Here is a 13,288-nt window from a genome sequence, read left to right on the forward strand (position 1 = left end):
GGGTGAAGCTCCACACCAAACAGCTGGGCGGGAGGTGGCGCCATATGAAGGAAGGAATAGGCAAGCGGCGGAATTAAATAGGAAGTAATAGGGAAAAGCGGTGGCATGGGAAGTAATAGGGCAAGGGACGGCACAGGAAGTGATAGGGCAAAGCGGCGGCATGGAGTGAGTATGGAGGGGGGAGGGGCCGGAGGGGCATCACTGCGTCGGTGCCAAATTACTCATTGTTGCGAACCGCCACGCACGCCCCCCGCCCGCCATACGCAGCGGCGGCGGCGCGCGAAAAAGAGAATAAAGAGTGTCTCCCAGGTGAATCCGACGCGGTGAGCGTCCCATTCGGCGCGCATCCTAAACCGCCCCCCCCCCCCACACACACACATTCTGCACCCCGATACGAACCGAAATCACTCGTCTGGAACACCATCGCCGCCGCCGCTCACCTCACCAACACCACAGCAGCCGCCGATGCCGCCGCGTTGCTCGACCAAAGAAAAAACTAACCTGCAAGAGACAAAGAAAAAGCAGGCATTAAACGAGGTGATTAAAAAATGTGACCGTCGTTGAATAAAAACAAAGCCAAAAAAAATATAATAATGAGGGGCTGCTTGCGTTGTGGGACGGTAATAAGAGGTGGGACAGTGAGCGGTCGCGAGGAACGCGCGGCTGGGTGGTCGTCCATTTGCAATGCAGTCGTGTGTATAACGCGGCGAACTTTCAGGTGAAAACCAAACTTGGAGGGCACTCATAACAGACAGGAGCAGCCTCAGCAGTCTCTCCCTTTCTCTCTCTCTCTCTCTCTCTCTCTCTCTCTCTCTCTCTCTCTCGGCCGAGGTTATACGCAGCTGCAGGGAGGTGTTGGTGGTGTTGGTTGGTGTGACCCGCGGCGCAAGGTAGTCGCAGTGTCGCTCCTGTAATTTAGTAGCCATTAGAGCCGCACATCGGATTTCACGTCGGCCGGTGTTTGTTGCAGAGTGGCGGAGCGCAGCGGTGACCACGGGGAATGGAATGCACTGCACTGCATTTTGTCATGACGGGAAACCCTGCAGGCGGCGGTGGCGGCCGGAGCGGGAGGCGGCCGGTGGACGAACGGACGGACTGGCCAAATAAGATGGCGCGGGCAAAAATAAGGGAGACTAAAAATATTTTTCTCAAAAAACAGAAACTACAGTTGAAAAAGAACCCTGGTTAATAGACGTTAAATAAAAACTAGCTGAAAGACGTTAAAAAATTAACTAGTTAAATTAAAGGAAACTACTTCAAAAGATAGATACGGAGAGAGAAGAATAAAAGAAAACAAAAGCAAAATTTGAGAAAATTTAAAGGGGGTACTACATTACTATAGTCTACTGAATGAACAAAGGAGTTATGGTCGCGGCGGCGGGCGGCAGCTCTGGTAGCGCCTGATGAATGGGCGGATAGACAGACCCGTCAAACAGGCCGCCGCAGCGGGGTGCCTACCCCCCGCTCCCGCAGGCGCTCGACGCGGGCGGCGCGGCGCGGCGCTGCAAGCGGGACGGGGGTGGCACTGCTGCCGCCGCGGCCCGACGTATCGTTTTCAGACGGACTAGCAGCAGGTTGCATTGCACCGTGACGCCGCTCCTCCACAACCGCGCGTCTGCCGTCTCAGCCCACGCGGCCGCGGCACGGCGGCCCAGGACCAGGGGGCGACCTCACCTCCTGACGCCCCGAGCAGCCCGGGCCACGGGCGGGGCGGGGCAGGGCGGGGCGGGGCGACGTGCGTCGGGGCGGGCTAGTCAGACCGGTCCGGGTCGGACCGGGCCGCCGCGTCGCCGCCGCGGTCGCTGCAGCAGCCTCCCGCGTCCACGCGCCCCGCGACCTGCCCCCTGCTGCCCCGCCGCCGCGAGCGTGCGCCCAGCACCCGGCGGTGGCTGAGGTCAGGGGCAAGGACGCGAGGGAAGGCTCGAAAAATAAATTAAGCCCATCACGATCGTACCCACGCGCTCGCTGGTTCGAAAAGGAGACCGAGTCGCGGGACGCAAACTTGCCGACGAAGAAATCAAACACGATTCTACTTTAATATTCACAGAAATGGTGAGTTTAAGTTTAGTTTGGATTGGTGCAAGACTACGAAGAATAAACCTTCCGCTTGTGCTCTACAATGCGTTTTCACAACAAGAACAGCGCTTCGCGATGGCGCGACGACGACGGTCACCCACAGTCACCTGCGAGCAGCAGATACGGGCGGAGGCTGGCGGAGGCTGGCGGAGGTTCTGGTGGCGGCGGGGCGGGGCGGGGCAGCCACCGCCACACGGCTCGCTATCCCGATTGAAGGACTCGGCTCGGAAACCTGTCACGCCCACTTTTCGCTCGGCGACTGTGAGCCGTCCGCGCCATGCGCCGTTTAGCTCTGTGAGTGTGAGTCTGCCTGTGAGTGTGTGTGAGTATGAGTCTGCGTACACACTAAACCCTTATGTACTTTGTTGTGCATAATATGCAGGATTTCATACAGCCATAGTTATGCACCAAATTTCATGCATAACTATGTAAAACTTCAGCATTACTATGCACAAATTTGTGCATAGTGGCGTTAGTTATGCATACTTATGCATGAAAAACTGTGCATAGCTATGGCTGTATGAAATCCTGCAAGTCTTATGCACAACAGAATGCATAAGGATTTAGTGTGTATGTGTGTGTTTACCAGCGCCTGGCCACCGTAATGCTGTCCGTCCAACGCGGTTAGTCTAAAAGGGCGTATCTCCCGCGCGAGGCGTCAGCAGTTGCGCCAATGAGCCGGACGGGCGCGGGTGAAGCTCCACACCAAACAGCTGGGCGGGAGGTGGCGCCATATGAAGGAATAGAGCAAGCGGCGGAATTGAATAGGAAGTGATAGGGCAAAGCGGCGGTATAGGAAGTAATAGGGCAAGCGGCGCCATAGGAAGTAATGGGGCAAGTGGCGCCATAGGAAGTTATAGGGCAAGCGGCGGCATAGGAAGTAATAGGGCAAGCGGCGCCATGGGGAGTATGATAGGGCGAAAGCGGTGCGGTATGGCGGGGCGGAGCAGACAGATAGACACAGTGTGTGCGATGAAGCAATGCGCAATATGTGGCTTGCTTGCTGTGCTTGCTGAGCCCAAGTTGCGTCCTGCTTCCCCGCCGCACACTCTTACCGTCGCGCGCGCTCACACAGACAGACAGACAGACAGACACACACACACACACACACACACGCGAGTGCGCAGGTCCGATTTGATTGTCGGTCAGTGAGAATGTTGCATTCATAGTCCAGCAGAGGGCGGAGGAAGTATAGTATGAGAAAGGGGTAAAGAGTAAAGACGAGTGGGGGGCAGAAGAGAAAATGGGAAAGCGAGAGAGAGAGAGAGGGGGGGAAGGTGGAGAAGAGGGCGAGGGTTGCACAGTGCTGTCTCCTTCCGCCTCTCTATACCTGGTCGGGTCTGTTTGATAGGCGCGCCACGCCACGCCTCCTACATATCACCTGATGTGTAAGTGAGCGTGCCGTGCAAGTGACGTGGGCGTATCACAGACTGGGACTTATTTGTCGGCGGAGCCCCCGCAGCCCGCGCAGCCCCCCCGCTGCGGCCGGCCGGCTGGCGGCGGCGTGGGGCACTACTTCACGTCGATTGGATCCCATTTGTCGAGAGTCAAGAAATCTCATCGCGGAAAGGCAACCTATTTACGTCGAATGTGGTCGTCGCCGCGCGGCGCTGGTGCTGCCCCGGCCGCCGAACGAATACGAGCGAAACGTCGTCGTCGTCGTTCGCGGCCGAGTCGATCCGGGCGGAGCAGGCGGGGAGCGAGTGTCCCCCCGGCGTACGCAAATAACTTACTCCAGCGGGGGATCGAATAAAAACTGGAGGGGGAGGGGGAAGGAATGGGGAAGAAGTTGGAGTGCGGAGAGAGGGGGACCACGGCGAAGAAAATACGAGGATAGTATGAAGTGGAAAATTATTACAGCGGATGAGCAAAGATTATTACGGGATGGGATGTCTGAAGAAAATAAAACGACGGGGAGAGCACAAAACTGTATGAAAAATGTCTGAAAGGGGGTTGTTGGAGAATGCCGAGCGCGCGGAAGGATTAAGAGGAGAGCGAGGGAGAGACGGGGGTTGGACGGGGGTGGGGGGAGACTACTACAAAACGGATTACAAGAAAAGGTCGCGTGGCATCATTGCCGTGTTTTTTGCTCCGCGGCTCGATTTATGTACGGCCCCAGTGTCATGACAGAGATGCACCCCGCGGGGGCCGCCCACCCTTCCCCTCCGGGGCCCTCCCGGCCGGCCGCATCGAGCAGGACAAGCGGGGGACTGGCCGCAAAAAAAAGTAAAGGGAGACGGAGAGAGACGGAAGGGAAGACACGGTCGCGCTGCTGGAGGGGGTCCTTTGGGGAGGGGGGTGCGGTGGTAAGTGCGCCCAATTGTTTCTAATACAGTTGCAGTGACAGTCGAGATGGATCGAGGCGCCTGCCAGTCCCGCGGTGAGGAGGGGGTGGGGGTGCGGGCGAGGTGGGGAGTGGTCAGATGTGTCTACAGTGAGGATGCGAGGTGAGATGAGAGACGGACGATCACGCAGTTGGAATTTTGTACGCTCCTTGTCTTTCACGTTTAGTTTTCCTCTTTCTCTCTCTCTACTTACTCCGATGCTCTGGATTTCTCATCCTCACTCACTCACCCTTACCTTGCCCACTGCGCTGCTCGTTGCCTGTGGCGGGCGCGGCCAAACAAACCGGTTCATCAACACATGCCCCCCCCCCCCCCAACGGACCATAAAGGAGCAGAGGAGAGCAGAGGGCCTCCGCCGTACGAGAAAATAGGTGATCAAGGGATAGAGATCTCTCTCGCTCTCTCGCTCCCCGCCTCCACATCGCCGGCGCAGCGAGCGCAGCGCCCAGGGGGCTACCGTCACTGTGCGGAACTGGAGCCATCGGCCAGTTAGCAGTGTTCACTTCTCTCAGCTTATGTTGGGATGGGGCCGGTCGTGGTGCCCTGTCCTGCGTTTATGACAACAACGAATATGACCCCGAAAGTATAATATACCTCGAACGGTAGCGGCCACTAGGTATGGCTTATTTGATTTTGAGCCGCGGCGAAGGAGCAGAATCGATTGTGATCCGGTTAAACTGTGGCTGATTTTAGTTTGCAATCTTGTTAGCAGTGCACCTGACCTGAGCAACGCCGCGACGCCTAAGCGGCTTTCCTCATACCAACGTTTGACTCGGTTTTGAACGAGGCTCTCTCTCTCTCTCTCTCTCTCTCTCTCTTTGAGCAGTGCGTTCCACCCACGCAACACGCCCCGCCACGCCAACTATTTATTGGCGTATTTCAGCCTTGGCCGGCCGGGAGGCCCCGCGCTGCCACGGTAGCTCCCACGGCACGGGGGCGGATCCAGGCGGGGGAAGCGGGACGAAGGGGGGGACGACGCGAGGCATTCAGGCAATAAGTCGTGGTGCTGCCGCTACTAAGATCCAGCTCACGGCGTGAGCTCAACTCTCCCGGGAATTGCAGACCGCTTGGCTATGTGTATTAAAAACGCGCACGGTAGTTACAGCGATAAACGTGGCGGGCTTTTAGTGTGCGTCATGGGGATGGACCTCCTCTCCTTTCTTTCAGTTCGAGCACCGCTAAAAACAAGGCAGAAACCGGTCCTTATGGTGTGGCTTTAAAACAGCCCCACTGAAGTGCATCAATTTAGTATTAAATAATCTGAAGTTAAGTAGGAAAGGGTTAATTCAGTGTGACTCGTACTCGTAGGCCTACAGGAATTTTTTCTAGATCGTATGTCGTTGAGTTTACAAACTAATGTCGTAAAATTTACAAATTCTATTTGTATACAATTTATAAATTTATAAAATTACGAAACAGAATGACATATTGTCAAATGACTTTGTTTTCTACCACAATGAACAACTTCACCTAAAAATCCAAATCATAAAAAAAATAGAAAATTTTAGGAGACATTTTCAAAAGTGTTCCCAATCATCAGTTTCCGGGGCCTTTTTATCTCGCATTTGGCGACACATGCCCTCTCTTCTCTCTCTCTCCCTCCCTCTGGCGGCACGCGCTCGCGCCGGCTACCCGGACCTCCTCCAATTAGGTCAGCAGCCTGGTATTAGCACGCGCCGCGGCGGAAGCATCCGCTTCCAAACGAGCCAATCACGGGGCGGCTAGACGCGACTAGGCGCACCGGGCGGCCCGCGCGGCTACCGCTCCTTAACTGAAACAACCCTTTCGACAAGACTCCACAATAACACACGAAATTCACGCACATACTGTTTCTTGCACATGGTCAAAAAGCGTTCTGATTATTATTTTTTTCAGTGCTGTTGTGCAAAAACTTTTGCAATCTCCCGGCGAGAGCGACAACTCGTGCCGGTCGATTTATTCATTGGTTCTGGTCGAACATTAACGGACGGATCAGAGCTGGGAGAGGGGCGCGGGGTGGGATGGGAGAGAGCGGAGGGCTGGCTAGCATTCAAGAGACCGTGCCCATGAGGACCTATGTGCAGCAGTGAAGCCGGATGTAGAGCGACACTTCAAAATATTGGAGGCGGGCGGTGAGGGTGAGGTGAGTGGAAGGCGGGGAGAGAGAGAGAGAGAGAGAGAGAGAGAGAGAGAGAGAGAGAGAGAGAGAGGTGTGCGAGTTAGAGAAAGAGAAGGAGAGGCGAGCGCGGAGCGCCTGCCAGCAAATGCGCTGCACTGCTACCTTAAACAACAGATTGGCTCCAGGAGCGCCGCAGAGTCCGTTGGGACGCTATCTACGCATCCGTCCGCTCAACCATCCATCCATCGGTCTATCTAGCCTCGCACCCGTCTTGGCAGCGCGTCCTGGACAGATTCTGTTACCCGCGCACGAGAGGTCAGCTAAGTTGCAAACGAACGGTCTAGTCTAGATCTGGGCGGCAGCATAATAAAAAGTAACTCTCGATAGAAACTCCAGGTATTTCGGGGGAAAAACCACGACTATTTCGCAGACACAAAAAGATGTTCTCGGATTGACAGCCGTCGCAGACCGAAAATAGAGGGGAGAAGTGTGAGGCCGGCAGCCGCGTGGGCGGGAGAAGCTCCGAGCCAATTTCCGACTGGAAATAATCTGAGCGCCGCGAAGAAAGGGCTATCCGTCTTCGTTTTACGACGACAATGGGTCACCACGCCCGATGGCCCCAAACAGGCGGGGCCGGCACCACACGGCAGGCTCAACAAATCATCATACCGCACGCGCCCGTAATACACTGCGCGGGAAAAAAACAACAAGCCCCCTGGAGAGAAATACTCGCTAAAGTTGCGAAAAGAAATAGAGATTGGCACTGGCCGATTATTTCATGAGAACTAGTGACACTTCATTAGCCAACAGGTGACATGTTTTCCCAATCGAAAAAAGCAATCAAATAATGCTCTACTTGGTGCATGGCCTTCCTCAACCAACCGTTCTCTTAGTCTCATTTGCAATTTTTTCCCGGCGTGTCGCGCTGTTTGCTGATAGGTTTGGTCGCGTGGCGCTCTGACTAATGAACACGTTGGCCAGGGACCCCCCACCTCCTCCCGGTATGCATATACGAGCCGGGCCCACACCGGACGCCCCAATGTGACAATCCATTGGCGACGCCACTCCGTGCCACTCCGCGCCCCTCGCATTGTTCTGCTCAACAGATGAACAGAGATGATCTCGAGAGATATTTGGGGCTCGCATGTGTGGCGGGGCGTGGTGCTGCGGGGCGGGGCGGGGCGGGGCGGGGCGGGGCGTGGCACCCGATGCAGTGATGAACGATGCCCAACGCCTATCTCTGACACGCGCCCCTACCGCGCGCGATTTTTCAATCGTCCATCTCCCCCTGCTGCCGCTGCTGCTGCTCGACAGACCCCGAGTGGCATCGGCACACCGTGAAAAGTAAATTAATATTAAAATTTACTACCCACGACGCCGCGAGTGAAATGATTGGCTTTGCTCGCAATTAGAAAGAATTTTGTTTCGCTTGCTTTGCTTGGTGCACTGTAAAAAAGAGTTGTTGAAAAACAACATTCTTACTGATGACGGTGTTGTAAACAAACAACAATGTTGTACGAGAACAATAAAAGCTGTTGGAAAACAGCAAAGTTTGTTGCAAAACAGCAAAGTTTGTTGCAAAACAGCAAAGTTTGTTGAAAAACAGCAAAGTTTGTTGCAAAACAGCAATGGTTGTTGCGAAACAGCAATGGTTGTTGCGAAACAGCAATGTTGTTCCTAAACAACTTTTGCTGTTCCTCAACAACTTTCATTGTTCCTGAACAACTTTCGTTGCTGCTGAACAGCATTTGTTGTTTCTGAACAACTTTTGTTGTAATTGGACAATAGTTTTATTTTCCACCTGAACAACTTTTGTCGTTCTTGAACAACTTTTGTTGTCCCTGAACAACTTTTGTTGTCCCTGCACAACTTTTGTTGTTACTGAACAATCGATGTTGTTCTACAACAACCCAATGCCGCTATGTAACGACTTTTCCCATTAAAAAACTTAACGACAAATTTGTCGTTATTTCGAAGATTTTTTTTTTACAGTGTGGTGCGCGCGCGAGCGCGCAAATAAAACGCCCGTTGTTCAGATCGGCCTCTTTTGATAAAACGCAAAAGAAGAATTGAGCTCGGCCGCTACTGGCAGTGTGGAAGGCGAGCCCGCGGGCGTGTCCAGCCACCACCCGCCGTCAATGGCTGTCTGATGATGATCTTTGGGACTAATCACCACTGGGCGGCCGCACGTATCACTTAGCACCTGTTGGGCCACCGGGGACTGGCACGCCACCTCCCCCAACACTTTATAGCAGTGTTTAAATCAGAGCTTGTCTCCCTCTCACTGGCCCCTCCCTCTCTCTCTCTCTCTCTCTCTCTCTCTCTCTCTCTCTCTCTCTCCCGTCTGTCTGCATCAATTGTTTCGAGCCGACAGACTTGCAACTCTTGATTGGCAGACCTGCTGTGCTATGGAACTCGTATATACACACACACGTGCCCTCACGTGTGTCTCTCTCCCTCTTTACCCCCCTCTCTCTCGCACTCACTCGCTCCCCGCCCCTCTCTCCACTCCGCGCCCGCTTTTATGGCCCATCAATCAGGTTGTTAACACGGGAGTAAAGCAGAGCGTCAAATTGTATTGTTGGTACAAGGCAGACTAACCCACCACCGGCAGCTGTAGTAGTGCGGGCTGCGGATTCACCCGACTGTGCAAAGCAACCAACTGAAAACGTATGCATTCAAGACGTATCGTGCACATTTTAAGGCGTATTCGCAAAGGGCTACAAGAAGAAAGATTTCCATTAAAACAGTATGTACGATTGTTTTCTTTGAACAAACGACATATGGGCCAGCAATTGGGGATAAGAAATTTGCAACCTTATTTATAACTAAATCACTTTTAAAACGTGTACAGTAAACGACAAATACAGCGTATTCAAGAACACCGACAAAAGACTTATTTACTGCTGATCCGAACGACACCAAACCCACAAACCAAACGGGGCGCACGAACTGTCCGTCGTCGTCGTCGTCAGGTACAATACGGCTGCGACGTAAATCCGAGCGCGAGACGTGAATGTGCGTATCAAACCTTTACGCAACGGCGCATGCGCGGACCTGCTCGCTGCGTGCGCACGCGCCGCGCACGCAGTGACCATATACGCGTCGGCTTGGCGCTAGTCCGTTTGTCCGACTTTATTGAATTGCGCGCGCTGCACGAGCTGCATTGGACGGATAAAAATAAAGCTATACGCACAGCACCGCCATAGAACAACAAAGCGAAAAGGTTTACGTTTAAAATGAAAACATAAATTATGTTGAATCTAAACTTCCTTTGAGAGTGGTTACGGTTTTATTTCAAAGAGGATTATCACGTTTTTCTGATTGACACATCAGAGCCTTCTTCGTTCTGCGGGTCGTCTCGTCGACTTCAAGAGCCGCCATATACCTCAAAAGGTAAAAAGAGGTAAATAAAAGATAAAAACAAGTTAAAAAGATGCCCGCGTACACCTGCTGGACGTCTACACGCGGCTGCTGCTGCGGGCGCTGCTGTACGGGGCGTCAAGTGGAAATGGTCCGGCGGCTGCTGCTTGCCGCCGCCGGCCGCCAGTCGTCGCCGCCGCGATGATTTTGGTAAACACCTTTCGCGGGGGATAAGCCAACTTTCTCCGACCGCGCGCGCAAGAGCCCGTATTAATTTGGGCGTGCGCCGAGCAAGAGAGCGCCTTAAACGAATTCCTTGATTAAAATCTAAAACGAGATATTCCGCGTCCCCGGCGCGTCGTGATTTGATATGGATGCGAGTGTCACACCCGTCCGACAGTCGCCCGCCACATTCATAAATTTGCACTTTTTATTTCTCGGTGTTAAAAAAAAAACAACACACACACGCACACACACACACAAACACAACTTGTTCACCTTCATTAAGGACTGCAAACCACCGGCAGGCTCCGCCTCCCCCCTGTCCCCTCACCTCGCTGTCCACGCCGCGATGACAAAACGAATAAAAGCGAAGCGAAATCAAACCACGGCGCGAAGCGGGCCTATAATCCCGCAGCCGAGCCGCCCGGCCGAACACTAGTCCAACTACCTACTGCGGCTCTACAGAGGAAATTAAGATTTGATGGAAAAAAACGTTAAGTTACAAAGTCGAAGAACCGTCAATTGGCGGCAAAAAGGTGACCGTTGGAAATTTCTGAACTTAAAAAGTTGTGAAAGTACAGAACACCGTCCCAAAATCGAAAATTACAAACGAATATTTCTAACCATTTATAGCAACTGACATTGTGATTTTTAATGTCTTTAAAAAATCCGCTCAGACTTGGGCGAGTCATTACAACACCTCATCCCAGCAATGTGGGACTTCCCTTGCCGAAACCGCGCAGGGCAAGAGCGGGACCAGCGGGGTGCAGCGGCGTGGAGTGAGTGGGTCAGTGAGGCAGTAAAACTCCTTTCCGGATGCAGGCAGACGACGCACAGCTACCGCCGTTCAGGGGTGGGGAGGGGAGGCAAAAGGCGTCGAGAATCGTAGGGCGGAATGCATCCGACTACTCTGCATCTTTCTGCGCGCGGGCTGGGGCTGCGCGAGCGCGCGCGCGCACACACACACACACACACACACACACACACACACACACAAGCACGCGCAAACGCGCGCGTATCCTGTTTGCAGCAGACGCGGGGGATCTTTTTGAGAGTTATGTCTCGCCCACGAGTAGACTCCACTATAAAAAGCTTTTCTTTTCTAGTGTACATTTCATAATGCGTGACTTGTACAAAACTGTTACTTGTTACTTACTCAACGAGAAATAAGTCAAATGTAACCATGATCGCAACTCGAAACCTTAAAGATTTTTTTTTTATACAACATAGTAATTTTACTTTTTCTCGTTCTTTACTTCCCTCTAAACCTCACTTGAAAGGGGAACAAAAAGTACTGTTTTTTAGTATACTGAATATTTTATAACCCCCAAAAAGATAAGTCGCAAGAGAAAATCAAGCCTGAAAGGCAGAGCGATATTTTTAGCTCAAATAAGGTGTCACTGTCATGAGGCTCCCCCCACCCACCCCCCCGCGCCGGCGCCAGGAGTCGAATGGCGATGCGATAGGTTCGCGGCGACGGCTTTGACCACGCTGATGGGGAGCACGAGGTGAGGTGGGGTGAGGTTAGGTGGGTTCAGGCGGTATAAGGGGTTTAAGGGGAGTATAAGGGGGGGGGCGAGGGGGCGATCGCCCCCCCCCCCCAATCGTCTCTAGGGAGCCGCCTGAAAGGTAGGCAATTTGTGCTACAAAACCCCTGTATGTAGGCAACCCACAGTGCATCCCCCCCCCCCCTGTCGCCCCCTCCTTATACCGCGCCTGGGTGGGTTGAGGTTGGTCTGGGCGAGGCGAGGCGAGGAGAGGCGGGGCGGGGGAAGCAGGGGATGAATATTATTCGCGCCCGGGGGACGGACAACAACGGCAGTCTGCTGTTTATGCAAAAGTCATTAGGCCGGCCCGAGGGGACCGCGGCCACCTCCTACCGTGCTGGTGCTGCCGCCGTGCTGCCGCCGTGCTGCCGCCGAGCAGCCGAGGCGCCGACGTTTCGATTAAAGTGATACAAGACTAACAAGCGGACTTGGCCTCCGCTATGAGGCGCGTCCGAAGCGTCCGCACGCGAATGAGTTATTGGGTGTCACCCGCCTGATGGAAAGGGTGCAAGCGCGCGCGCTTCAACCGCAAAACTCCAGCGCTAAGACGAGGGAAAAAACAACAACAAACAACCACGAGCGCGCGCGCACTGCGCAGGATTGTGATTTAATGACAACATTCCGAATCAGAGAGATGGATAGATGGATTGAGGGAGAGAGGGAGAGAGGCAGACAGACAGACGGGGGGGCCTCCTACTGAGCTGTCATTGGCCCGCCGAGCCTCGCCAGTCGCCCCCGGCCATACACGGGCCGGTGTCGCCTGCAGCTGCCATTCGCCATTGGCGTCGCATGTCTCGCTATTGGTCCGCTATTTCCACGGCCGTTCCGCCGCTGCCGATGCCACTGCTGCACGGCACAAACAAAAAGAAATCGAACGAAAAAAATGCAAACAAACAATAATGCTGGAGTAGCGTAGGCCTACTGTGTTCGTTGAGTCTATCCTTTCTATAACTGAACTATTCCTTGTGAAATTTTTTCATTATTCATTAATTATCCCCCTGGAGGTTAAATTTCTCTACAGAATACAAAACTACCACATGGCTAATGTTCGTTTTTCTCACACGAGAAACGTCAGCAGCAGCACAGCAATAAAAAAACGATTTTCGTTTACAACCAGATAATAATAAACAACTATAGCGAAATGCACGGGCGCACACGACAGGCTGTGCGACGCAGTTTGTATCTCCCGCCGCTCCCGCCCGCCCGCGCCCGGCTGCCGCGTATACCGTTTGGCGAGATCTCGAGAGATATGCCGCGCGCCGCCCGATCAAATTGAGCCGTTCCGAGCCTTAAGGGAGGACTCGAGGCCCGCCGCCGCCGCTGCAGGCCGCGCGCTCGCTCGCGAGGCGTAATTGGACGGCCAGGAATCCCGCATGGCACGGGCGGCAATTTCAAAAAATAAAAATAATCACGCGCAAAAAAATTTAAAACAAGAGTACGTGTGGAATCAGATGACTTAAAAGAAAGAACGTAAACTGTGATTTAAAAAAAGTGTACTGCTGGCTGTTTATGCACAGTGTAAGGGCTAGAGAGAGGAAACACTGGCAGTTGGATAGGGATGCGCGCGCGTCCTTTACATGGGCCATTTCACTCAGCGCCACAGCGGGGGGGGCGGGCAGCAGTAAGATGGCAAAGGG

The 13,288-nt window shown here is 53.6% G+C and overlaps 1 protein-coding gene across 11 annotated transcripts in view; it reads right to left on the reverse strand.

Moving 5' to 3' along the window:
* Positions 1-13,288, reverse strand: part of LOC113204169 (nuclear factor 1 X-type) — a 165,067-nt gene that overhangs the window by 96,250 nt on the left and 55,529 nt on the right. The window lies entirely within an intron of this gene.

The sequence above is a fragment of the Frankliniella occidentalis genome, unplaced genomic scaffold (genome assembly GCF_000697945.3).
Source record: "Frankliniella occidentalis isolate FOCC.00 unplaced genomic scaffold, Focc_3.1 Scaffold4, whole genome shotgun sequence".
In the NCBI taxonomy this organism is placed as follows: domain Eukaryota; kingdom Metazoa; phylum Arthropoda; class Insecta; order Thysanoptera; family Thripidae; genus Frankliniella; species Frankliniella occidentalis.